General features: G+C 39.1%; 1 protein-coding gene across 1 annotated transcript in view; it reads left to right on the top strand.

Annotated features, from left to right (window-relative positions):
- The window catches only part of LOC116090254 (sodium channel protein type 1 subunit alpha), a 141,944-nt gene that overhangs the window by 35,279 nt on the left and 79,271 nt on the right, over positions 1–27,394 (top strand). The gene's annotated exons all lie outside the window — the stretch shown is intronic.

Raw genomic sequence — 27,394 nt, 5'->3', positions numbered from 1 at the left:
GCCCAATGGATTCTGGGAATATGGTGGCTGTTGCCCTGGCAACAGGTCTGTGGGCCCGCCCATGCATCGCCAAGGGCTTTGGATGTCCTGATGCTAACAGGGGCCAATCTGTGTTTATTGGCGAGTTCTGCTAACATACATATAATATTATTATTCTTGAGCGATGTTTACTAATTCCTATAATTTTGGTAGCTGTTTCTTTTTTAGTTGGTGTAAAATTGTTTGTTATTGTCTATCTTCTTAGTAGGGTTTTGTTGTTCAATAATATTCTTTCTTCTCCTTCATTAAACCATGCGTCATGTTGTTTGCCAATGGTTTGGTTTTGGTTTCTTCATTTCTATTTTTTAAAAATTTTTTTCAAAAATCTCCTTTTTCCTGCTGAACCTTTCTTTCAAGCAGCTGACATTTTTTGTGTACCTTGCTGTTTTATTTATCAGTTTTGCTGACATATTCTTCTGGGCTGTTGACTTTCCTCTGCAGATACTAGAGTGAATTCATCTGCTTGTTTGTATCCTCTTGAAATTCATTGATCAAAGAAACTTGTGAAATCTTCATCCTAATGTTTATAAATTTCCATGTTTTTGAGAAGCTGAGGAATTATGACCCTTTGGGGGAGCCATACTATTTGTTACATTTATTTGAGGATCTCACGTTGAATACCTCAGTCACTTTTTCTCCTTTTCCTTTTTTTGCTTTTGTTTTTGTTTTTGTTTCTGTGTTGTTTGGAGATAGCTCACAAGGAGACCCAAAATGCTGCAAACTTACTATGTAGCAAAACATGAACCTGAACCTAGATCCTCCTGCCATAGCCTCCTCAGTTCTACAATTACATCTATGTTCCACCAGACAGAGCTGAGCAGCTTACTCTGGAGATTTTGGTCACCAGTTGCAGTTAGAGGGGAGATAGCAAACTGGTATAACAGCATCAACATCAAACCATTCAAGGTACAGTCATACTCTGTAGATGGGGTAAATGTAGATGCAGTAAGTGAGAGATAAGGAAGGAGACAAGAAAAAATGAGTAGAGATGTGAAAGCAAATTAAAGATAAAAAACTAGACAAGTGGAGATGAATATTACGGAGGAGAACAGGAAATCAAGTAAGGAGATAGAAAAACGTAATTTTTTTTTAAAAAATAATTCCAGTTAAAATAATAAAAGGTAAGGTCAGAATACTTCTAAAAGTATAGGGGATGAGAAGAGGAAGCACTCAGGTTAAAAAGGAAAAAAAAATTAAGATTATCCAATAATGAAAAATATGCACAAACAAAATGAGATAAAAATATGAGAATAAAAGACATATTTTAAGAATACAATAAAACTGCTTCTAACTGCTTAATAATGACAAGAGGGAAAGTGGAGAATCCCCAGAGTTAAAAAGAAAGGAGGTAGTGGTAAAGTACTGGAGTGTGTTCCTTCTAGATCCTAGAAAACTGGAGATTACCAGTTACACGACCATGGTGAGGATCGTAGCCCTTTAAACTGTGGACTGATGTCTTGCCTGTAGTTCAAGTTTCCTGACTCTGTTGGACACTCTCTGCTTGTTGCCAGAGCTGTTTTCACATTGGTGGCTTCCCTTTGTATATCAGAGTCCACAAGTTTTTAATCTGTGTGCTGGGAAGATGCTGTCACACCACTGAGACCATCCAGATTGCATCCCCTGAGGTAGCCAATGTCCTAGCTGTGACTTGTCTCCAAGTGCATTGGGCATGTGCTGAGTGAAGAAAGCTCTAGAGAGAGCCTGTCTTCATGAGTTCAAGAACTTCTAGGCTTCTCAGTGAGCTTCTCTGGACTTCATTGTTGGAGCCTGAGTTCCCAGGCTCTACAGATATCAGGCAAAGGAGTGGCTCAAGCTGCTAATCTACCCACTGACCTCAGACTCAATTCTCACATACCAGGTTTGCTCTCAGTTGATGAGATCTGTTCCCAGATACCGAAGGCAGGGCTCTCTTCCCATACATACTTTCTTCTTGCCTAAACTGAGCTTCCTTCCAACTGTATCTTTAGTTTATCACCATCGGGCATCCTGACCTCTATGGGACATCCTGCCCTTCCTGGGTCTTCTTTTACCCTAGGACTGTGGCAGGCCAAATCCAGACTCTCCGGGTTATAGTTTTACCCTGCTGTCTTGTTCCTGGTTTATCTCAGGATTCTGTCGTTCTTTTTATCACTTCAAATAAATAAATAAACTATATTTATTGAAACTGATATAGATGAATATTGCATTTGCATAATTTCTCTCTTCCTTCTCATCTCTCCAACTCCTCCCATGTTGTGCTTTCCCAACAACTCCTTCCCAAACTCATGGCCTTTATTCTTAGCTCAGGTTTTAGTAATAGATCTTCAAGTCTTCCAGGGCCTGCACTCTGGTTTCCACAGAGTAACTCAATAGGAATTTTTGTTGCCACAGACCTGTGAAATTGAGGACCACTGTCTCACCAAGAACTGAGATGGGTTTGAACCCTGTGAGTGCTATGAGACTGTCCTTGGGATCAGTGCCCAAGTTTCTTGCCTGGCTTAGGGTTTGAAATGGCTTCTCCTTCTTTCCCCCGCACCATGGAGTCATGAAGATGAAATTATTTGGTTTGCTTCTTATGAGTCTGTCACTTTCTCTTTATTCTGTCATTATTCTTTTTGCTGCCTTTTGGATTTCCAAACCTCTTCACTCCATTCGTCTTTGGAATGGATCCTCTTAGTCTGACTCTTTTCTGCCTTTCTATATATGCTTTCCCTTTTCTATTAGACTATGCCTGGGGACTGTCTGATCCATGTTGAAGAACAGGCCTCTTATAGGCATTCATCTGCATTATGCCTGGAGCAGAGAGAAATTTTCCGTCCCAATGTGGACAACTAACCTTCCATGTGGAGAATAAAAGGACACAGCCCCACATACTCACTGTGAACATTTTGCCCTTGTAATCTTCCTCCTCCTCTTCTTCCGCTTCCTCTTTTTCTTCCTTTTTTCTTTTCTAGAAATACATAGTAATTCTATTTTTATTGCATCAATAATAATAACTGTCTATCCTCCAAAGAGATTTTACTCTAAGAGAAATCATTCTCTTATAAATCAAAGTATGGAATAAATTACATCCATTTACTAGGTTATTATAATTTCTCCATCATTTATGAAAATCAATTGCCAGTGTTATAACATTTCTCATAATCTACAACAGTTCTACTCCCAAGGGCTTCATATTTAAAGTTAAATTATGGAGTCAAAGAGTTTTCTCAGGCTTATCACATCATACTTACTGTCCTCTCTTTGATTTTAAGTAGTTCCTACTTTGTACATTTAAAGCATCAATATGATCTTATAGGATACATACAGAATGGTAAAATTGTTCACTGTTATGAAGCAGATAAATACGTCTATCCGTTTATATAGGCACTTTTTTGACAAGGCCAGCTAAGTAGTTTTTTTGTTTTTTTTTTTTTTAAATCTAGACTATGACACTGTTCCATTAACTGTTGTCCTTGTGTTATACATTAGCTCTCACATATCCTCCACTTTACATTTTTTGTTTTACATCTCACCTCATTTCCCCAAACTCATGTTTTGATATAGCATTCCCTGACACATGATACTATTATAAGAACAGAACCATTAAGATGAGTTTGGCTCATTCCCTGCCTTGAATTAACAGTTCACAGTCAATCATGTGCTCTTCCCCTTCCTACCAAAACCAAACCAACCAAACCAAAATCTCCTACATCCTAAGTCAGATTAACCCACATTAGTCATGAAAAACATTGATGCAAAAAAGCACAGCTCCCACTGTGTGGCAGTTTGTGTAAGACCCCTACCCTCTGTCAGTGGTACTTACTTTGAGACTCCCTGGAGTGAGACACTGAGACACCACTCTATACAAAAGCCTCCAATTAGCCCCTCGAGGTGAGTGACTAGAAGGTAACCCCCAATGGCTATTACAAGCCGTTTTTATATTTTTTAGGGGAACAGGTTACATCAGAAGGACACAGTTTAAACTTATTGACTAGGCATATTAATCTTTAATTCTATTGGCTAGCAAGCATGACATGCATTTGAACTCTACCCTGAACTTTCCAGAGGGTCAGGTGACTATCAGTCAGTACATTCTGAGAATTTGTTGCTCAAGAATTTTCCTGTGGATGGAGAACGGAATTTGGCCTAAGCTTAACCCCAGGTGGGAGGAGAAAGCTGTGAGGAAGGTGTGGGACTGGAAAACCCTTAGGGTCACTCAGTTTGCATAAGACACTTCCCAATCTCAAGTATTTGAATACTTGGTCTTCACTAGGGGATGTCTAGGGAGTCTTAGGAGGTATGGCCTCCCTGGATAAATATGTCACTTAGATTGGGCTTTGAGGTTTTTGTTGTTGTTATTGTTTTAAACACACACACACACACACACACACACACACACACACACGTCATTTCTGGTTCTCACTCTGATTCCTGTTTATGGCTAAAGATGGGAGCTCTCAATTGCTTCTTTGTCTTCCTTATTTTTATTCCACCAACATGGACTCTAATTCTCTGGAACCTAAAATGAGAATAAACTCTCTTTTCTGTAATATTCCTTGGTCATGGTGTTTTTATCACAGCAGTAGAAAGCAACTAACACAGCATCCAGAGGGAATAAGAGTCCATTTACTTTGAAGTCAAATTTGAGTAGACATGGCCTAGAAACAGGATACTAGGTTACCCCAACTCCATGTTCCAATGTGGAAGCTGTTTTGAGAAGTTCTATAATAGCCGAAAGGTGAAAGTCATTAATTTTAAAATACTTTGGTGGGTACATCAGAGAAGCAGACTGCAGCCAGGCAGATAGGTCTCAGATGTTGTCTGACAGCAGCTTCTGAGTCCTTCCATTTGTTAGGAAAAGGATTTTCTTAAGTTAATATGGTGCAAAGGTTTGGCTGTTGTTGTGGTGGTGGTGTTGCTTGTTCTTGCTATTTTTTTTTTTAATTTGCTTATCAAGATGTTAGGATCGATTGAGTGTTGAGCAAGGAGTGTCTCTTTAGGGTATAAAAATGGCCCCAAAAGAGCAGGCGCAGAGACCCAGAGTAAGACATTGTGCTGAAAGTGAGGGTAAATTGGAGGTCTCCATTGGATCTCTCTCCTCAAAGCTAGAAGAGCTCCTCAGAAGTGGAAGAAGGGAAGGAAAGACTATAGGAGTCAGAAGGGATGAAGGACACCAGGGGAACATTGGCTCATGGAGTCAACTAAGCAGGGCTCACATGGGCTCAGAGAGACTAAAGTGGCATGGGGCTTGCATAGGTCTAGGTCCTCTGCTTATGTGTGATGGCTGTGAGCTTGGTGTCTTTGTGGTACACTCTAAGAGTGGGAGTGGGTGTGTTTCTGACTCTTTCACTTGCTCGTGGGAATCTTTTCTTCCTCTTGGGCTGTCCTGTCCAGATTCCATAGGAGGGTTTCTGCCCTGTCTTATTTATTGTATCTTTCTTTGTTTGGTTCTGCTGTCCTCTCTTGGAGGCCAGTTCTTTTCTGAAGAAGAAATGGAGGGGGAGTGGATCTGCAGGGGAGAGAAGGTAGGGAGGAGTTAGGAAGAGTGGAGGGAGGGTAAATTGTGGTAAGGATGTTTTGAGAATCTATTCTCAAAAAAAAAAAAAAAAAAAAAAAAAAAAGATAGCACCAAGGAATCTTTAAGTAAGTTTCCTGGATCAACAATATCCCTCACTCTCAACAGTCATTAAAGTTTTAATCATCTTCACAACCTTTGCACACACAACTTCTTTCCAGGAATTTTCTTTCACAAAAAATAAATTAGATATTGAGAAGGAATCAGTGACCAGTCTTTTTAAATTTCTTTAAATTAATTCACAGTGATGCGTGAGCAGCTCATATATGCCTCAGACATATGTGTATATTTGAAAAGGAAATTTCTGTTAAGCTGAAGGGCTAAAGTGAGTTTACTGAATTTCAAGCAAGTTGCAGAGAGATTTTTAGAACAGAAGACTTTCCTCAGATGTGAGAGTCCCAAACTTGTCAAATAAATAAGCAAGTTGTCCAGGTAAACGTGAATTTCTAATAAACAATAATTAACTATCAGTGTGGTTCGATGTCCTGATAATTATTCTGAAGTATAAAAATATGTTGTTTATTACAAATACAAACATAACTGCACTTTTTTTCCCTGGCAACCCATTTGGATTTCTTTTAAATTTCTTCTGTCTCTGTCTCTGTCTCTGACTCTGTCTCTCTAACTCTGTCTCTCTGTCTCTGTCTCTCTCTCTCTCTCTTTCTGTGCATGTGTGTGTGTGTGTGTGTGTGTGTGTGTGTGTGTGTGTGTGTTGTATAGATATACAGAGGTCAGAGGGCAACTGGCTGATAGAAGAGGGGTTTCTTCTTCCCTCATTAGGCTCCAGGGTTGGAAGGCAGATTTGACAGCAAGTATCCTTTATATATCAAACCATCTCGCCAACCTTCTATAAAGATTTCTTAAGACATTGACTCACTGACATAAAACTCACCTTTGGTTTTGGTGATTCATACTTTCCAATCTCCAATCTGGAACTTGAATCCCAGATGAAGCACTGGTGTTCAGGACTCATGTTTCTTCCACTCAGGAGTCTATTAAGAAAGGATCAGAAGTTTCCACAAATGGGCTCTTCTACAATAGACTAACTCTGCATGCTTTCAAAACCAAAACCAATAATGCCCTACCTAGCTTAGTTGCTTCAGTATTCACTTATTGTGCTGAGATTAGAGTAACTGGTGGCATAATTTTAAGATTTAAGTAGAAGGAAAAATAATTTAGGTATAAGTTTTGATGAATGTAATAATAATATTTAGATTATTTACAATGTTTCAGAATCACATACAATTATACTTTGTCAGCTGCCACCTGCTGTTGAGCATAACAAAAACAATTTTTTTCATAGTTAAGAAATGTTAGCAATAGTGCCTGGGTTTGGTGACTGCATCTGGGATGGATCCCTAGGTGGTCTCTGGATGGCCTTTCCTTCAGTCTCTGCTCCACTCTTTGTCCCTGTATTTCCTTTAGACAGGAGCAAGTCTAGGTTAAAATGTTTGAGATGGATAGGTAGCCACATCCTTCAACTGGAGGCTGTGCCTAACCTCTGGATATGGTCTCTATAGGTTTTCCTTCCCCTTTGTTGGGCATTTCAGCTAATGTCATCCACATCGGGTCCTGGGAGCCTCTTGATTTCCTGGCATCTGGGACTGGCTGGTTGGTACACCTAGTTCCCCATCACCCATTGCTACACATCTCTGTTCAATTTCCTGACCCTCTGTACATCTCCCCTGTCTCTTCCCACACCAGATCCTGCCTCCTTTCCCTCCTTCCCCCTCCTCTCTTCCTCCCAAGTCCCTCCCACCCTCTACCTCCAGTGATTATTTTGTTCCCCCTTCTAAGTAGGACTGAAGTATCCACACTTTGGTCTTCATTCTTCTTGAACTTCATATGATCTCTGAGTTGTATCATGGGTATTCTGAGCTTTTTCCTAATATCCACTTATCAGTGAATACATGCCATGTGTCTTCATTTGTAACTCATTACCTCACTCAGGATCATATTTTCTATTTCCACCCATTTGCCTTTGAATTTCATGAAGTCATTGTTTTTAATAGCTGAGTAGTACTCCATTGTGTAAATGTACCACATTTTCTGTATTGCTGATGCCAATGAAGTGCTTGCTGCCAGAAGCTTGATATAGCTGTCCCCTGAGAGGCTCTGCCAGAGCCTAACCAATACAGATGTGTAGCCCACCATCAGATTGAGCATTGGGACCACAATGGAGAAGTTAGAAGAAGAACTGAAGGAGCTGAAGAAGTTTGCAACCCCATAAGAAGAACAACAATATCAACTAACCAGACCCCCAGAACTCCCAAGGACTAAACCACCAACCAAAGAGTACACATAGAGTGACCCATGCCACCAGCCTCATATGTAGCAGAGGATGGCATTGTTTGGCACCAATATGAGGAGAAAACCTTGGTCCTGTAAAGGATTGATGCCCCAGCATAGTGAAGTGAGGCAGGAGCGAGGGGGGTGGCTGGGGGAGCACCCTCATAGAAGGAGGGGGAAGGGGGATGAGATAGGGAGTTTGTAGAGGGGAAACTGGGAAGAGGGATAGCATTTGAAATGTAAATAAATGAAATAACCAATAAAAAATAGCCAAAAATTAGTAGAAGAAGGAGGAGGAGGAGGAGGAAGAGGAAGAGGAGGAGGAAGAGGAGGAGAAGGAGGAAGAAATGTTAGAAGACACGCTGAGTAGGAGAAAAGTCAGGAATTCAAATACCAAATTTCCTGTATTTTTTTATACAGTACTATTTTACAGTTCTTTACCATTTGATCTTAAAAAAAGGACTAGAACTTTAAAACTAGTTAGAACTCAAGAATGTAGGGTATACATTGAATGTAGGGTATACATTGTTCTCTTATCTGACATGTTTATGGTTTTGGGCTTAGTATATCAAAAGTTCTTTAATTGAAATAAGAATTAAAATGCACATCTGTTTTTAGAAAAAACACTTTGTGATATTTATTAATACAGGTTGCATGATGTTTATTCTTTTACTTTTAAATGAATTAGTAATAATTCAGGATAGTGTTACTGCTCCTTGCCCTTTCACAGATGCATAGACAGACAGACAGACAGACAGACAGACACACACACACACACACACACACACACACACACACACACACACACACACAGACTTAAGAAGTCAAAAGAGGCTGGGCACTGGTGGCGCACTCCTTTAATCCCAGGACTTGGGAGGCAGAGGTAGGCGGATTTCTGAGTTCGAGGCCAGCCTGGTCTACTGAGTGAATTCCAGGACAGCCAATGCTATACAGAGAAACCCTGTCTCAAAAAAACCATAAAAAAAAAGAAGTCAAAAGAGGTTTTCTGTATTAATGCCAAAATGTTTAACCTTCATTCCCACCTATTCTAGGACTTAATACATGACTTCATTAAAGTCAAAAACACCAAATTCCCAAAATAAATCAAAATCTTTGAGCCAATTTCATAAAAAATCTTGTGAAGAAAATTGCTTTAGTCTCAAGATGCCAATACTATAATTATTTTCCACTCCCCCATCACCACCACCCTATGGTCTTCACTGTCCTGCAGTACCTTGTCTGTGGCATATATTAAATGAATATTTTCAAAATGAACTAAAGTGATTGTACATATTGTGTGTCATACATCAAGACAAGAATAGATTTGGCTCAGTGTCCCAGCTGCTGTGACAGATGCCCTGGCATCTGGTAGTGTGTCCTCTATACAAAGCTGACAGTCATCCTCTGGTGGCCACACAGAAGCCTAAGAATCCCAGAAGAGTCTCTATCAACCAGACCAGTACATCACAAAAGAAAGACCAGGTGACTGACTTTAACTTTCAGATTGAAACTTAACAAGTATACTTTTAAATAATAAATTGGATGTAATTTTGTATTCTACATGATAAATACTGCATAGAGGAAATTAATATAGTGAGTTTTTAAATCAAGAAATTATGTCATCTTTTGTGACTTATTTCCTATAAATTCTTTCAGCACACTCTGTGCCTAGATGATTCTTCTTTGAACATGAGTCTATGATATTACAGATAGAATTGTGTCATTGACCAAACTTGCAAAGGATTCGGATTTTATATGTAGAATGTTTATCAATCAACATGATGCAGGCCACACACTGCAGGTCTCAGGCTCTCTTAACTCAGACCATCCAGATGAGAGGAAGTGTGGCACACTGGAGAGCCACTTACCAGGTAGCTGATCCGTGTTCAATACCCTTCTCTCTCATTTCTTTTCAGCCTCTTTATGTCTGCCATGGCTCTTTGCTGTTTCTCTGTAGTTGTCCCTGTGTTCTGGGTGCTAAGCTCCTTACTGCATCAACTATATCTTGAACACTTTCGCTTTGAGATGAGCTGGGTTTGTAAGAAAATATTAGGATAAGAAGGGCATCTTCAAATTAGCTTTATGCTCAAAAGACATCCACACCCCACAAAGAATTGTACAATTTGGGATTATTTCATGTGTCACTTATTTTAAACATCTTTCTTGCTTTAGTAAATCAAAGACTTCTCTTGGACCATCTTTCATCCTGGCATTGTCCAGGCAATATGCACAAGAATGAACAGTGAAAGTCACAGAAAACTTAAAATAACTCTGAGCTCCTAAGACTATTAACACCTCTGGATAGAGAAAAGACTCTGACAGACAGGAGTGTGCTCAGTGTCTCTTGGGTACACTGTCTTATCGTACCACATAATACTTTAATATAGATTATAAATACTGCATGATTCTAAGGAAATCATGGTTAAGTTAGGCAAATATTTGCAAAATGGGGTCATAACAATTTACTCGAACATCACATGTTAACATGTTGATCTCTTTTTCCATCAGGGGAAGTTATGTATATAGTGTTTGCATTTGGCTTTTGTTTTGTTTTGTTTTTTCCATTACTGTTTCATAGCAATGAAGAGGCAATGCTGACTCTAGCAGAATTTCCTCAGTCTGCTAAGTACAGCTACCTCATTGCACCTTCACCAGCACCACTGAGGAAAAATGGCCTATATTGCTTGATTCCATACAGTTACATTGCTATAACTTTGTAGGGTTTACAGTAATGTGTTTTCCAAATAAAACTGAATTGAAATCTCACATTTCTACAGAAAGAGAAATGGGGACAAGAAAATGAGGAAGTAACTGAACTGGCTTGTGTCAAAGTCTTCGTTTAGGAAGTGTGCACTTAACTTCTAGTGAGTGAGCTATAGTGGCAACACTAGATTTTCTGTTCTCACTAGGACGGCTCCTTCTTGATATCTTAAATTCTGCAGCAGAGACACACTGACAGACAATGACAGTTCTAGCAAATATCCATGGCTGGACCATTCACTCACCACGGTATGGTTTCTTTGCCCTTTTTGGTAGAGGAATTGTTTTACTAAGATATCTTAACTTTCCCTAATTTCTTTCTCCACCTGTTTATCTTTATGTAGAGGAAGGCCTCTTATTTGCTTGAGTTAATTTTGTATCCTGGTACTTTGCTGAAGTTGTTTATCAGGTTTAGGAGCTCTCTGATGGAATTTCTGGGGTCACTTAAGTATACAATCATATCATCAGCAAATAGTGATAATTTGACTTCTTCCTTTCCAATTTGTATCCCTTTGATCTCCTTTTGTCGTCTAATTACTCTGGCTAGGATTTCAAGTACAATATTGAATAGGTAGGGAGGAAGTGAGCAGCCTTGTATAGTCCCTGATTTTAGTGGGATTGCTTCAAGTTTCTCTCCATTTAGTTTGATGTTGCCATGTATTGCTTTTACTATGTTTAAGTATGGACCTTGAATTCCTGATCTTTCCAAGACTTTTATCATGAAGGGGTGTCAGATTTTGTCAAATGCTTTCTCAGCATCTAATGAGATGATCATATGGTTTTTCTCTTTGAGTTTCGAATATAGTGAATTACAATGACAGATTTCTGTATATTGGACCATCCCTGCATCCCTGGGATGAAGCCTACTTGATCGTGGTGGATGATCGTTTTGATGTGTTCTTTGATTCGGTTTGCAAGAATTTTATTGAGTATTTTTGCATCGATATTCATAAGGGAAAGTGGTCTGAAGTTTTTTTTTCTTCATTAGGTCTTTGTGTGGTTTAGGATATGAGTAATTGTGGCTTCATAGAACGAATTGGGTAGAGTGCCTTAAGTTTCTATTTTGTGAAATAGTTTGAGGAGTGTTGGTATTAAGTCTTCTTTGAAGGTTTGATAAAACTCTGCACTAAACCCATCTGGTTCTGGGTTTTTTTGGTTGGAAGACTATTAATGACTGTTACTATTTCATGAGCAGATATGGGACTGTTTAGATCATTGATCTGATCTTGATTTAACTTTGGTACCTGGCATCTGTCTAGAAAATTATCCATTTCATCCAGGATTTCCAGTTTTTTTGAGTATAGGTTTTTGTAGTAGGATCTGATGATTTTTTGGATTTCCTCAGTGTCTGTTGTTATGTCTCCCTTTTCATTTCTGATCTTGTTAATTAAGATACTGTCTCTGTACCCTCTAGTTAGTATGGCTAAGGGTTTATCTATTTTGTTGATTTTCTCAAAGAACCCTCAGAGCTCCCAAGGACTCAACCACCAACCAAGGACTATACATGGTGGGACTGATTGTTTTGGCAGCATGTGTATAGTAGAGGATTGCAAAGTCGAGCATCAATGGGAGGAAAGGCCCTTGACCCTGTGAAGGTTCTGTGTCCCAGTGTAAGGGAATGCCAGGGCCAATAAGTGGGAGAGGATGGGGTGGCAATCAGGGGGAAGGGGAGGCAACAGAGGTTTGTTCTTGTTGTTTTTTGTTTTTTGTTTTTTTGTTTTTTTGGTTTTTTTTGGAGGGGAAACTGGGAAAGGAGAAATCATATGACATGTAAATAAAGAAAATATCTAATAAAAAAAGACATCTTAAATAACCAGCTTATGATTGATAATACATATTCTTTGTTGTATGTTTATGTATGTTTCCCTGTGTGGGAGTGTGTGCATGTGCTTATGCATGGGTGCTCATGAGTGTGGACGTGTATATACACAGAAGTGTGTGTGTGTGTGTGTGTGTGTGTGTGTGTGTGTGTGTGTGTGTGTGTTCTTGTGCATAGGGAGACCAGAGATAAATATCACATTTCTTTCTTTGGTGCTCTCCACCTTAGTTTTTGTGACAGGATTTCTCACTGAACCTGAAATTCTTGATTCAGTTGGACTGAATAGACAGTGAGCCCCATGATGCCCCTGTCATTGCCTCTCCAGCACTGGAATTATAGACATAGGCTGCTACAGCAGCTTTTTCTGTGGGTACTGAAGATCTGAATATAGATCTCCATGCTTACATGGCAACTGTTTTACTAATGAACTATCTCTTCAGCCCACTCTTTGGATTCCTGATATAGGCTAATTAGCATTCTTTGAATGAATTTTCCCGAGTTGCTATATGATTGTCCAAAGACTCTGATTGCTAATAATGATGTGTTTTTCATCTAGAACTATAGGTGGGGCCTCATAAGGTGTGGAAGATCTGATCTCAGGCAAGATTGATGCCTGAGAGACAAATACTCCTAATTAGTTCAACCCATTTAGCAGTCTTGTCTTTGATCAGTGGCATGCACTTACACATTAGTAAGATCACTGTCAAATGTCACTGATAAATCAGTTCTTTTAGACCGGTTGGAGCCTATTAGCTGCCTTTTGACCTCCAGGGAATGTGTCTTCTTATTCCAGGATCCAGGCTGAAAAGGAAGCAGCCATTTGAGACGTGTCATACTCAGAGCAAAGGAACTAGAGCATGAGGCTGTGTGGACACACAGTGCTTCAGTGAAAGCTTAACTGGAGTCTATGAGTCTCATTCCATCAGCCAAAGAAAGTCTATAACTAAAAACTATACAAGGGCAGGAAGAGCATTGTAGGATTACCACTGCTTGAGATGATCTGGAGGTTATACACCAAGGTGAATAATTCTCCTCCCACTAAGTGGGTATTTGGGCATCAACCCCAACTGAATACCAAGAAATGCCACCTCACCTCATCACATCCATCTTGGCCTCTCTGTCTGTTTAGTGTGCTGTCAAGCTTGGAAGTCTAGAGTCTTCTGTGTCTAGGAGCTAGTCTAGCTATGCCCTGTTAGACTGTCATCCTCTTTATGAGTCTGCAATCTCCTTCCCAGCCTGAAAACGCTCACTGCTCATCCATAACATTCTCTCCCCTACACCAGAATATCTGACACCATATTTGAGATACACTTAAGACTCTTTCAAGAGAGTAGAGGGCATTTAACATTAAACTGAAACCTCAAGAAAATAGACTGCATGATAGAAACAATAGAGGAGAATACATACGTACATCCACATTTAAAAAAACAGCTTATACAAATGTGTATTTCTCAAACGTAATAGTATATAAAGAATTTTCTAATGGTTTTTAGGCTCTTGATCTGAGAACATATCAGTATTTTATTCTGCCAAAATATCTTTTGAGGATGAGTATGGTGGTGCACACCTTTAATCTCAGCACTCAGGAGGCAGAGGAAGGCCTCTGTGAATTCAAGGCCAGCTTGATCTGGACAATAAACTCCAGGACAGTCAAGGCTAGATAAAGTGATCCTGACTCAAAAAAAAGTTTCTTTTTTTTGTTTTTTGTTTTTTATTTTTTTATTGGATTTTTGTATATTTATATTTCAAATGTTATCCCCTTTCCCAGTTTCCCCTCCAGAACCGCCCCTCTCACATCCTCCCTCCCCCTGCTTCTATGAGGGTGCTCCTGCTCCCACTCCTACCTTACCACCCTGGCATTCCTCTATGCTGGGGCATCACTCCTTCACAGGACCAAAGATTTTTCCTCCTATTGGTGCCAGACATATGCAGCTGGAGCCATGGGTCCCTCTATGTGTACTCTTTGGTTGGTAGTTTAGTCCCTGGGAGCTCTCAGGGATCTGGTTGGTTGATATGGTTCTTCCTATGAGGTTGCAGACCCCTTCAGCTCCTTCAGTCCTTTTTCCATCAGGGACCACCGTGCTAAGTCCAATGGTTGCCTGCAACATCTGCCGCTGTATTTGTCAGGGTCTGGCAGAGCTTCTCAGGGGAAAGCTATAACTGGCTCCTGTCAGCAAGTACTTCTTGACCTTAGCAATAGTGTCTTTATGGTATGGATCCTCAGGTGGGGCAGTCTCTGGATGGCCTTTCCTTCAGTCTCTGCTCTACTCTTTGTCCCTACATTTCCTTTAGACAGGAGCAATTCTGGGTTAAGAATTTGGAGATGAGTGTGTAGCCACATCCCCCAACCTTGGGCCTTGCCTAACATCTGGATATGGTCTCTACAGGTTCTTCCTCCCCTTTGTTGGGCATTTCAGCTAGTGTTATCTCTGCTGAGTCCTGGGAGACTCTTGCTTTGCTGGCATCTGTGACTTGCTCATGGCTATACCCAGTTCCCCATCACCCATTGCTACACACCTCTGTTCAAATTTCAGACCCTTTCTACATCTCCCTTGCCTCCTCCCACACCAGATCCTGTCCCCTTTTCCCCTTCCCCCTCCTCTCCTCCTCTCAAGTCCCTCCCACCCTCTACCTTCAGTAACTATTTCATTCCCCCTTCTAAGTAGGACTGAAACATCCACACTTTGGTCTTCCTTTTTCTTGAGCTTCCTGTGGTCTGTGAATTGTATCTTGAGTATTCTGATCTTCTGGGCTAATATTCACTTACCAGTGAGTACATACCACATGCGTTCTTTTGTGATTGGGTTACCTTACTCAGTATGATATTTTCTAGTTCCATCCATTTGCCTAAGAATTTCATGAAGTCATTGTTTTTAATCGCTGAATAGTACTCTGTGGTGTAAATGTACCACATTTTTCTGTATCCATTCCTCTGTTGAAGGACATCTGGATTCTTTCCAGCTTCTGGCCATTATAAATAATAGTCAAGCATGTGTCCTTGATATATGTTAGAGCATCTTTTAGGTATATGCCCAGGAGTGGTATAACTGGGTCCTCAGGTTGTACTATGTCCAGTTTTCTGAGGAACTGCCAGACTGATTTCCAGAGTGGTTCTAACAACTTCAATCCCACCAACAATGGAGGAATGTTCCTCTTTCTCCTCATCTTTGACAGCATCTGCTGTCACCTGAGTTTTTAATCTTAGTCATTCTAATTGGTATGAGGTGGAATCTTAGGGTTGTTTTGATTTGCATTTTCCTGATGACTAAGGATATTGAACATTTCTTTAGATGGTTCTCAGCCATTCAGTGTTTCTCAGTTGAGAATTCTTTGTTTAGCTCTGTACCCCATTTTTAATAGGGTGTTTTGGTTCTCTGAAGTCTAACTTCTTGAGTTGTTTGTATGTATTGGACTATTATCCCTCTATCATATGTAGGGTTGGTAAAGTTCTTTTCCCAATCTGTTGATTGCCAATTTGTCCTATTGACAGTGTCCTTTGCCTTACAGAAGCTTTGTAACTTTATGAGGTTCCATTTGTCAATTGTTGATCTTAGAGCAGAAACCATTACTGTCCTGTTTAGGAGATTTTCCCCTGTGTCTATGTGTTCGAGGTTCTTCCCCACTTTCTCTTCTATTAGTTTCAGTGTTTCTGGTTTTATGTGGAGGTTCTTGATCCACTTGGACTTGAGCTTTGTGCAAGGAGAAAAGAATGGATCCATATGCATTCTTCTACATGCTGACCTCCAGTTGAGCCAGCACCATTTGTTGAAAATGCTGTCTTTTTTCCACTTGATGGTTTTAGTTCCTTTGTCAAAGATCAAGTGACCATAGGTGTGTGGCTTCATTTCTGGGTCTTCAGTTCTATTCCATTGATCTAACCGCCTGTCACTGTATCAATACTATGCAGCTTTTATCATGATTGCTCTGTAATACAGCTGAGGTCAGGGATGGTGATTCCACCAGGAGTTCTTTTATTGTTGAGAATAGTTTTTGCTATTCTGGCTTTTTGGATATTCAAAATGAATTTGCAAATTGCTCCTTCTTACTCTAAGAAGAACTGAGTGGGAATTTTATGGGGATTGCATTCAATCTGTAGATTGCTTTCAGTAAGATGGCCATTTTTACTATATTAATCCTGCCAATTCATGAGCATGTGAGATTTTTCCATCTTCTGAGATATCTTTGATTTCTTTCTTCAGGGACTTAAAGTTCTTGTCATACACATCTTTCACTTGCTTGCTTAGAGTCACACCAAGGTATTTTGTATTATTTGTGACTATTGTGAAGGGTGTTGCTTCCCTAATTTCATTCTCAACCTGTTTATCCTTTGTGTAGAGAAAGACTTCTGATTTGTTTGAGTTAATTTTATATTCAGCCGCTTTGCTGATGTTGTTTATCAGATTTAGGAGTTCTCTCGTGGAATTTTGGGGTCACTTAATTATACTATCATATCATCTGCTAATAGTGATATTGTGACTTCTTGCTCTCCAATTTGTGTCCCTTTGGTTTTAGTTTTTGATTCAAGAATGCAAAGAATGCATTAAGTAGATGGAAAGCCTTATAAAATTAGTCAGTGGTTGAGTGAGCAGGGAGATGGCTTAGTGGGTAAAGACATTCTTTGACTAGAATTTAATCCCAGGAATTTACATAAAAGTACAAAGAGAGAACCAATTCTTCAAAGTTGTTCTCTGGCTTACAGTTGCACACCTGGCACAAGTCCCCCATACATACATTTTATGCACACATGCAAAAAAAAATAGCAAATATTTTTAGTGACTTTTGTGAGATCATCAAATAAGAATAATATTTCACCTGACTTTGATTTTTGGCAGTAGAATATTTTGCAAAATAGACCAGAATATTTAATCAAGAAGGGTGCTATCTAAATGACTGGCATCCTCAGAATAGTGGTAGGGCTTGCAGGAGATGAACATCACGTTAGCAAGAATCTAGCTAATTTTCACTATAAATACCAGGACATTTTAGAAGACACTACAGATATACAATTGCTTTATATGTAAAATTATGCAGCATAATAGAGCTAAGATGTACTGATAGTGAATAACCATATTGACTGATAGCTGGGATTACCAGGTTTAAGAAAGTATTTAAAAGTTATAGAAATAAAGTATGAATTGTTGGTGAAGATAGAGCCAGAAGCTTTCTACTTTTTATTACTAGGTATTTTCTTTATTTACATTTCAAATGATATCTCCTTTCCCAGTTTCCCCTCTTGGGAAAAAAAAAAAAAAAGAAACCATGTCTCCTCCCACCTCCCCCTGCTTACCAACCTACCTTTTCCAGCTTCCTGGCCCTGCTATTCCCCTACACTGGGGCATACAACCTTCACAGGACCAAGGGCCTCTCCTCCCATTGATGACCGACTAGGCCATCCTCTGCTATACATATGCTGCTGGTGCCATGAGTCCCACCATGTGTACACTTTGGTTGGTGGTTTAGTCCCTGGAAGCTCTGAGGGTACTACTTAGTTCATATTATTGTTAGTCTTAAGGGGCTGCAAACCCTTCAGTGCTCTAGTTCCTTCACTGAGGACCCTGTGCTAAGTCCAATGGATGGCTGTGAGCCTCTACTTCTCTATTAGTTGGGCAATATCAGAGCCTCTCAGGAGACAGCTATATCAGGCTTCTGTCATCTAACACTTGCTGGCATCCACAATAGTGTCTGGGTTTGCTGATTGAAAATGGAAGGGATTCCCAGGTAAAGCAGTCTCTGGACTGTCCTTCCTTTAGTCTCTGCTCCATAGTTTGTCTTTCCAACTCTTTCCTTGGTATTTGTTCCCCCTTCTAAGAACGATCGAAGTATCCACACTTTGGTCTTCCTTCTTGAGTTTTTTTGTGGTTTGTGGATTGTACTTTGTGTATTCTGATCTTCTGGGCTAATATCCACTTATCAGAGAGTGCATACCATGTGTGTTCTTTTGTGATTGGGTTACCTCACTCAGGATGATATTCTCCAGATCCATCCATTTCCCTAAGAATTTTCTAAATTCATTGTTTTTAATAGCTGAGTAGTACTCCATTGTGTAGATGTACCACAATTTCTGTATCCATTCCTCTGTTGAGAGACATCTGGGTAGTTTCCAGTTTCTGGCTATTATAAATAAGTCTGCTATGAACATAGTGGAGCATGTGTCCTTATTACATGTTGGAGCATCTTCTGGGTATATGCCCAGGAATAGTATAGATGGGTAGTATTATGTCCAATTTCCTGAGGAACCTCCAAACTGATTTCCAGAGTGGTTTACCGGCTTGCAAACCCATCAGCAATGAAAGAGTGTTCCTCTTTCTCCACAACCTTGCCAGCAGCTGCTGTCACCTGAGTTTTTGATATTAGTCATTCTAATTGGTGTGAGGTGGAATCTCAGGGTTGTTTTGATTTGCATTTCCCTGATGACTAAGGATGTTGAACATTTCTTTAGGTGCTTCTCAGCCATTCAGTATTCTTCAGAATACTGAGAATTATTTGTTTAGCTTTGTATCCCATTTTTTAATAGGGTTATTTGGTTGTCTGGAGTCTATCTTTTTGAGTTTTTTGTATATATTGGATATTAACCTCTATTGGATATAGGATTGGAAAAGATCCTTTCCCAATCCAATGGTTGCCATTTTTGTCCTATTTACAGTGTCTTTTGCCTTACAGAAACTTTGTAATTTTATGAGTCCCATTTATCAGTTCTTGATCTTAAAGCATAAGCTATTGGTGTTCTGTTCAGGAAATTTTCCCCTGTGCCCATGTGCTCAAGGCTCTTCCCCACTTTCTTTTTTATTAGTTTCAGTGTATCTAGTTTTATGTGGAGGTTCTTGGTCCACTTTGACTTGAGCTTTGTATAAGGAGATAGGAATGGATTGATTTTCATTCTTCTACATGCTAACCGCCTGTTGAGCTAGCACCAGTTGTGGAAAATGCTGTCTTTTTTCCACTGGATGGTTTTAGCTCCTTTGTCAATGATCAAGTGACCATAGGTGTGTGGGTTCATTTCTGGGTCTTCAGTTTTATTCCATTGATCCACCTGCCTGTCACTGTACCAATACCATGCAGTTTTTTATCACAATTGCTCTGTAGCACAGCTTGAGGTCAGGAATGGTGATTCCACCAGAGGTTCTTTTATTATTGAGAATAGTTTTCACTATCCTAGGTTTTTTGTTATTCCAGATGAATCTGCAAATTGCTCTGTCCATGTCTGAAGAATTGAGTTGGAATTTTGATGGGTATTGCATTGAATCTGTAGATTGCTTTCAGCAAGATGGCCATTTTTACTATATTAATCCTGCCAATCCATGAGCATAAGAGATCTTTCCATCTTCTGAGATCTTCTTCAATTTCCTTCTTCAGAGACTAGAAGATCTTGTCATATCCATCTTTTACTTGCTTAGAATCACACCAAGGTATTTTATATTATTTGTGACTATTGTGAAGGATGTGTTTCTCTAATTTCTTTCTCAGCCTGTTTATCCTTTGCGTAGATGAAGGCTACTGATGTGCTGAGTTAATTTTATAACCAGCTACTTTGCTGAAGTTGTTTATCAGGTTTAGGAGCTCTCTAGTGGAATTTTTGGGGTCACTTAAGTATACTATCATATCATTAGTAAATAGTGATAATTTGACTTCTTCCTTTCCAATTTGTATCCCTTTGATCTCCTTTTGTGGTCTAATTGCTCTAGTTAGGACTTCAAGTACAATATTAAATAGGTAGGGAGAGAGTGGTCAGCCTTGTCTAGTCACTGATTTTAGTGGGATTGCTTCAAGTTTCTCTCCATTTAGTTTGATGTTGACTACTGGTTTGCTGTATATTGCTTTTATTATGTTTAGGTATGGGCCTTGAATTCCTGATCTTTCCAAGACTTATCATAAGGGGTGTTGGATTTGTCAAATGCTTTCTCAACATCTAATGAGATGATCATAGGTTTTCTTTTCTTTGAGTTTGTTTATATAGTGAATTACATTGATGGATTTCCATATATTGAAACATCCCTGCATCCCTGGGATGATGGTTACTTGATCATGATGGATGATCATTTTGTTGTGTTCTTGGATTCGGTTTACAAGAATTTTATTGAGTATTTTTGCATCGATATTCATAAGGAAAATTGGTCTGAAGTTTTCTTTCTTTTTTAGGTCTTTGTGTGGTTTAGGTATAAGAGTAATTGTAGCTTCATAGGAAGAATTGGGTAGAGTACCACCTGGTTCTATTTTGTGGAATAGTTTGAGGAGTATTGGTATTAGGTCTTCGTTGAAGGTCTGTTAAAATTCTGCATTAAACCCGTCTGGTTCCAGGCTTTTTTTGGTTGGGAGACTATTAATGAGTGCTTCTATTTCTTTAGGAGGTATAAAACTGTTTAGATTGTTTATCTGATCTTGATTTAACTTTGTTACCTGATATCTGTCTAGAAAATTGTCCATTTCATGCAGGTTTTCCAGGGTCTTTTTTGAGTATAGGCTTTTGTAGTAGGATCTCATGATTTTTTGGATTTCCTCAGTTTCTGTTGTTATTTCTCCCTTTTCATTTCTGATTTTATTAATCTGATACTGTCTCTGTGCCCTCTAGTTAGTCTGGCTAAGGGGTTTGTCTATTTTGTTGATTTTTTTTCAAAGGACCAGCTCCTGGTTTGGTTGATTCTTTGTATAGTTCTTTTTGTTTCCATTTGGTTGATTTCAGCCCTGAGTTTGATTATTTCCTGCTGTCGACACCTCTTGGTGTCTTCTAGAGCTTTCAGATGTGCTATCAAATTGCTGGTGCATACTCTCTTCAGTTTTGTTTTGTTTTGTTTTTTGGTACTCAGAGATATGAGTTTTCCCTTTTAGGACTTCTTTCATTGTGTCCCATAAGTTTGGGTATGTTGTGGTTTCATTTTCATTAAACTCTAAAAAAAAAAGTCTTTAATTTCTTTCTTTATTTCTTCTTTGACCAAGTTATCATTGAGTAGAGTGTTGTTAAGCTTCCAGGTATATGTGAGCTTTCTACTGTTTATGTTGGTATTGAGGAGTAGCCTTTGTCCATAGTAATCTGATAGTCTGTAAGGAATTATTTCAATCTTCTTGCATCTGTTGAGACCAGTTTTGTGACTGATTATATGGTCAATTTTGGAAAAGGTACCATGAGGTGCTGAGAAGAAGGTATATCCTTTTGTTTTAGAATAAAATGTTCTATAGATATCTGTTAAATCCATTTGTTTCATAACTTCTGTTAGTCTCACTATGTCTTTGTTTAGTTAGTTTCCATGATCTGTCCATTGCATAGAGTGGGGTGTTGAAGTCTCTCACTAATATTATATGCAGTGCAATGTGTGCTCTGAGCTTTAGTAAAGTTTCTTTTATGAATGTAGATGCCCTTGCATTTGGAGCATAGAAATTCAGAATTGAGAGTTCATCTTGGTAAATCTTACCTTTGACAAGTATGAAGTTTCCCTCCTTTATCTTTTTTGATCACTTTAGGTTGAAAGTTGATTTTATTCGATATTAGAATTGCTATTCCAGCTTTTTTCCTGGGACCATTTCCTTGGAAACTTGTTTTCCAGCTTTTTATTCTGAGATAGTGTTTGTTTGTCACTGAGGTGGGTTTCCTGTATGCAACAAAATATTGGGTCCTATTTACATACCAGTCTCATAGTCTATGTCTTTTTATTGGGGAATTGATTCCATTGATATTAATAGATGTTAAGGAAAAGTAATTATTGCTTCCTGTTATTTTTGTCATTATAGTTGGAATTCTGTTCATGTGGCTATCGTTTTTTAGTTTTGTTGTAAGATTTTTCTTGCTTTTTCTAGAATGTAATTTCTCTCCGTGTGTTGGAGTTTTCCATTTATTATTCTTTGAAGGGCTGGATTTGTGGAAAGATATTGTCTAAATTTGGTTTTGTCATGGAATACTTTGGTTTCTCCATCTATGGTAATTGAGAGTTTGGGTGGGTATGGCATTTGTGTTCTCTTAGGGTCTGTATGAAGTTAGCCCAGGATCTTCTAGCTTTCAGAGTCTCTGGCAGAAGTCTGGTATAATTCTGATAGGTCTGCCTTTATATGTTACTTGACCTTTTTACCTCATTGCTTTTAATATTCTTTCCTTGTTTTGTGCATTTGGTGTTTTGATTATTATGTGATGGGAGGAATCTCTTTTCTGGTCCAAACTATTTGGAGTTCTGTAGGCTTCTTGTATGGTCATGGGCATCCCTTTTTTTAGGTTAGGGAAGTTTTCTTCTATAATTTTATTGAAGATATTTACTGGCCCACTACATTGGGAGTCTTCACTCTCTTCTATACCTATTATCCTTAGGTTTGGTCTTCTCATTGTGTCCTGGATGTTTTGGGTTAGGAGCTTTTTGCATTTTGCATTTTCTTTGACTGTTGTGTCAATATTTTCTATGGTATCTTCTGACCTGAGAATTTCTCTTCTATCTCTTGTATTCTGTTGGTGATGCTTGCATCTAGGGCTCTTGACTTCTTTCCTAGGTCTTCTATCTCCAGCGTTGTCTCTCTTTGTGATTTCTTAATTGTTTCTACTTCCATTTTTAGATCCTAGATGGTTTTGTTTAATTCCTTCACCTGTTTGGTTGTGCTTGCCTGTAATTCTTTAAGGGATTTTTGTGTTTCCTCTTTAAGGGATTCTACTTATTTACTCGTGTTCTCCTGCAATTCTTTAAGGGATTTTTTGTGTTTCCTCCTTAAGGACTTGTAGCTGTTTACCTGTGTTCTCCTGTATTTCTTTAAGGGAGTTATTTACATCCTTCGTAAATTCCTCTACACCATCATGAGATATGATTTTAGATCCAAATCTTGCTTTTCCCATGTGCTGGGCTATCCAGGAGTTACTCTGGTGGGAGTCCTGGGTTCTGATGAAGCCAAGGAGTCTTGGTTTCTGTTGGTAAGATTCGTGCATTTGCCTTTCGCCATCTGTTAATCTTTGGTATTAGATGTTCTGACTGCCTCTGGCTGGAGCTTGTTCCTCCTGTGGGTCTGTCAGCACTCCTGGGAGATCAACTCTCCCCTGGTAAGACCCATGCACAGAGAGCTGTGGATCAACTGTCCGTCATTGGTGCAGATGGATGAATGAAGGTCCCTGTCCCAGCTGCTTGCAGCTTCTGTGGCCTGTGCCTCCTGGCTGGTCCCACCTTAGAAAGTCACCGGAGAGAAAATGGTGATCTCACCTGAGTCCTGGGGTCAGACCACTCCCTGGAGATTGGTTCTCCCATGGCAGGAAAGGTGCACAAAGGGCTGTGGAACAGGTGCACCTCTTGGTTGTAAATGGAGGTAGAAAGAACCCTGTCCCAGCTGCTCTGCCACTTCTGCAGCCTGTCCAGAAGGTTTCTATTTGCATGAAGTAATTCATTCTTATTTCTCTTTCATCCCTGTCTTTTCCATTGTGAATTACATTTTTATTACAGTTTAAAATTTTTCCTCACTTCGTTTTTTCAAAAAATTTACTTATTTTATGTACGTGAGTACATACATGGTATTCTCTTCAGACACACCAGTTCCCATTCCAGATGGTTATAAGACACCATGTGGTTGCTGGGAATTGAACTCAAGATCTCTAGAAGAACAGCCAGCGCTCTTAAACTCTCAGCCATCTCTCCAGGCCTCACGTCCTCATTTCTATTTCAGCTTCTTTTGGAGATTTTAATTGTTTGTTTTTGTCTTCTTTTGAATCTTGTCTACTTTTAATTTTTTAAAGTATTTTCCAAAAGAATAATTATGTCATTTTTCTTTCTTGCCAACTTATTTCTTTTTATTACTTTTAAGTATGTCTGTTAACATAACACATAATTTTTCTTTCTTCATAACTATGGGAGTTTGTATTTTAAATAAGTTCTTATCTTACATTTTTCTTTTAAATGTGACTCTCTCTTTGAAGTATTTCTCACCACGATTTGTTCGCTATCTCTACTGAAGGGTACATGGGTTCCTCTATCTAACCAATGCATCCAAAGTCGCAGTACAGTAAAGACACCACTGCAAGACTCGAGCCTTGTCTTCCTCAAATGAAGCGTCTATAATGAGGTGTGTGTTTTCACAAATGGGGACCATTTTCAGTTTTCAGTTTAAAGGTTTAAAAGTTTTAAGTTAAAAAGTCAAAGTTTTTTTTCTTACCTAATGGTTATTGCTGGATGGAGAAAGTAGAGGTTCGAACTAAAATTTATAGATTTTGCCCATAATATTACTTGAAAATATTAATATTGAAGGATATTTGACAGCTTCAGATATTTCATAAGCAACCCTATGGAACATGTCATTATGCTTAAAATTACAGTTATTTGTTTACTTAACTAGTTTGTGTGTGTGTGTGTGTGTGTGTGTGTGTGTGTGTGTGTGTGTATAAGACAGAGGTTGGGGAGGGAGAGAGAAGGAGTGGTGCCATGGTAGAGCTTAGAGGATAACTTGCAAGAATCAGTCATCTCTGTCTACCATGTGGGGCAGACAGCAAGCTCAAGGTCATCAGGCATGACAGCAGTATTCTTTACCAAAGCCATCTCTTTAGCCCCAGATCACAATTTTGAAATGGTATTATTCTTATAATTACTATAACTTATGTTTTACTTATTTTTTTTTTTACCTATTTGGATACAAGATCTAATCAGATAGTAAGAAATACTTTCCCCCTAACCTGAATATGTTATCAATATAGTTTTAGTTAAATTTCTCACATATAAGTTTAATTACTATAACTGAACCAGGTCATAATCATGGCAATAGATTTGAAGTGGTCATATTCATCAGTAGTATTTGTCTATCTTCTGGCCGTTTGTTTACTCAATTGGTACCCGCAGTCAATAGCCAGACATTTTTTCATATACTGCTTCTTATTTTTTTTAAATTACATTTAATCTTTTTTTTTTACAGCCCAGTCATTATCCCCCTCCCATTCTGCCCTCAGACAGTTTTTCATTCCATTCCCCCTCCACAACTCCATCTACAAGAGGATGTCTCTACATTCCATACTCCCACCTCCAACACCCCTGCCAGGCCTCCCCATTCCTTGGGGCCTCAAGTGTCTCAAGAGTTAGGTGCTTCTTCTCTCACTGAGGCCAGACCAGGCAGTCCTCTGTTGTACATGTGTCTGGGACCTTGGACAAGCTATTATATGCTGCCTGGTTGGTAGATCAATGTCTGGGAGATCTCAGGAGTCTAGGTTTGTTGAGACTGTTGATCTTTCTATGGGGTTGCCCTCCCCAACCTCTTCCAGCCTTTCCCTAATTCAACCACAGGGGTCCCAGGATTCTGTCTATTGGTTGAGTGTAGGTATCTGCTTCTGTCTCAGTCAGGTGCTTTTTGGGTCTCTCAAAGGGCAGCCATGCTAGGCTTCTGTCTCTTAGCACAATATAGCATCAGTAATAGTGTTAGGCCTTGTAGGTGGCTCATTTCTACTGAATAAAAAGGATTGAGGTAACCACTTCTGTTCTGTCCACACAACTTTAAGAGAAATGAATCCTGTTGTTGCACCCTTTCAGAAAGACTGATATTATCCACAAACAATAAGTATGTGTTTAAATTATTCTGCCACCCAAAATTTAAATATGTGCATACAAAAGATAATGCTACTGCTATGAAACAGCGATGATGAGAGCAAATGTATGGACAAAGACACTAGATTAAATACAAAGAGAAGAAAGCAGATGCTCTTATAGGCTCTCAAATTTGTTCTCAGTTAAAAAAAAAAATAGAGAAGCAAAATCTATTCTCGGCAGGATTGTCAAGCACTGCACACTGGTACCTTAGTCACAGACAGATGGAAACACAAAGCTGGCCCCATGAGTAGAGCTGAGAAGACCCAATCTTTATTCAGGTAGCTTTCCTAAACTCAAGGCACAACACATGATGTATGTGGTAATGGTGGTATCTGCAGACATCTGCTGCTGCCAATCCCATAGAGCATGGCAGCCTTTCAATTATGTTTGTATCTTAACACTTGATGATAGCAGCTGTCACAATTCTGTGGATTTTCTATAGTATACCTTTTTAATCATTATTTTAGAGTGTATTTCTACTTATAAAAATGTCTAAGGCCACACTGTGCTGAGAGCAGCTTCATACATCTAGTGTATATTGGACTCCTTGATGCATTAATGTTGAGTGATTTGACTAAACTATGTAAGTCCGTTTAAGTATTCTATTATGTTTCCACATTAAAATCGTCTAGTGATGTTTTTCTCAATACATACTCATGCCTTTAAGTGACATGTGACTGTATATGTTCACCTCCAAACATCAAATCATAAGTATTATCTACATATCAAATAAGTAGAATCAGCACTACAATTCATAGAATAAAATCCTAGATGGTGGTGCAAGACTGTAATCCAAACAATTAGGAGAGTACAACATGAGAATTGCAATTTCAATGCCAGCCTGAGCCACAGAGTAAGTTCCACACCACCCTTGACACACACTGAGATACAAACTCAACAATCATTAAAAAAAAAAAAAAAGGATAGGATTTATAGAATAAAAAGACAGGGAGAATAAGAGCAAATAAACACACTATAATAGCATTCAATGCATCTTTAGACTCAAAACCATCAAATAGGTGAGAAGGATGCCCAAACAGGGATGATCTGTATGAGTGAGATAAAATACAGTGATTTCATTGCCATGGGTGAGCCCATCCCTGACACTATTAATGATATACTGCTGTTCTTGCAGACAGGAGTCTAGCATTACATTCATCTGAGTGGCTTCACGCAGCAGCTGATGAGAATACATGCAGAGACCCACAGCCAAACATTAGGTGAAGCTCGGGGAATCTTGTTGAAGAGAGAGAGGAATATCCAGAGAGGTGAAGGACACCACAAAAAATCCTACAGAATCAACTAACCTGGTCTTATAAGGGCTCACAGAGAATAAACCACCAACCAGAGAGCATGCATGGGATAATCCCGTGTGTGTGTGTGTGTGTGTGTGTGTGTGTGTGTGAGAGAGAGAGAGAGAGAGAGAGAGAGAGA

Source organism: Mastomys coucha, unplaced genomic scaffold (assembly GCF_008632895.1).
Source record: "Mastomys coucha isolate ucsf_1 unplaced genomic scaffold, UCSF_Mcou_1 pScaffold15, whole genome shotgun sequence".
Taxonomy (NCBI): domain Eukaryota; kingdom Metazoa; phylum Chordata; class Mammalia; order Rodentia; family Muridae; genus Mastomys; species Mastomys coucha.
The sequence above is the reverse complement of the archived record's forward strand: the minus strand, read 5'-3'. Positions and strand labels throughout refer to the sequence as shown.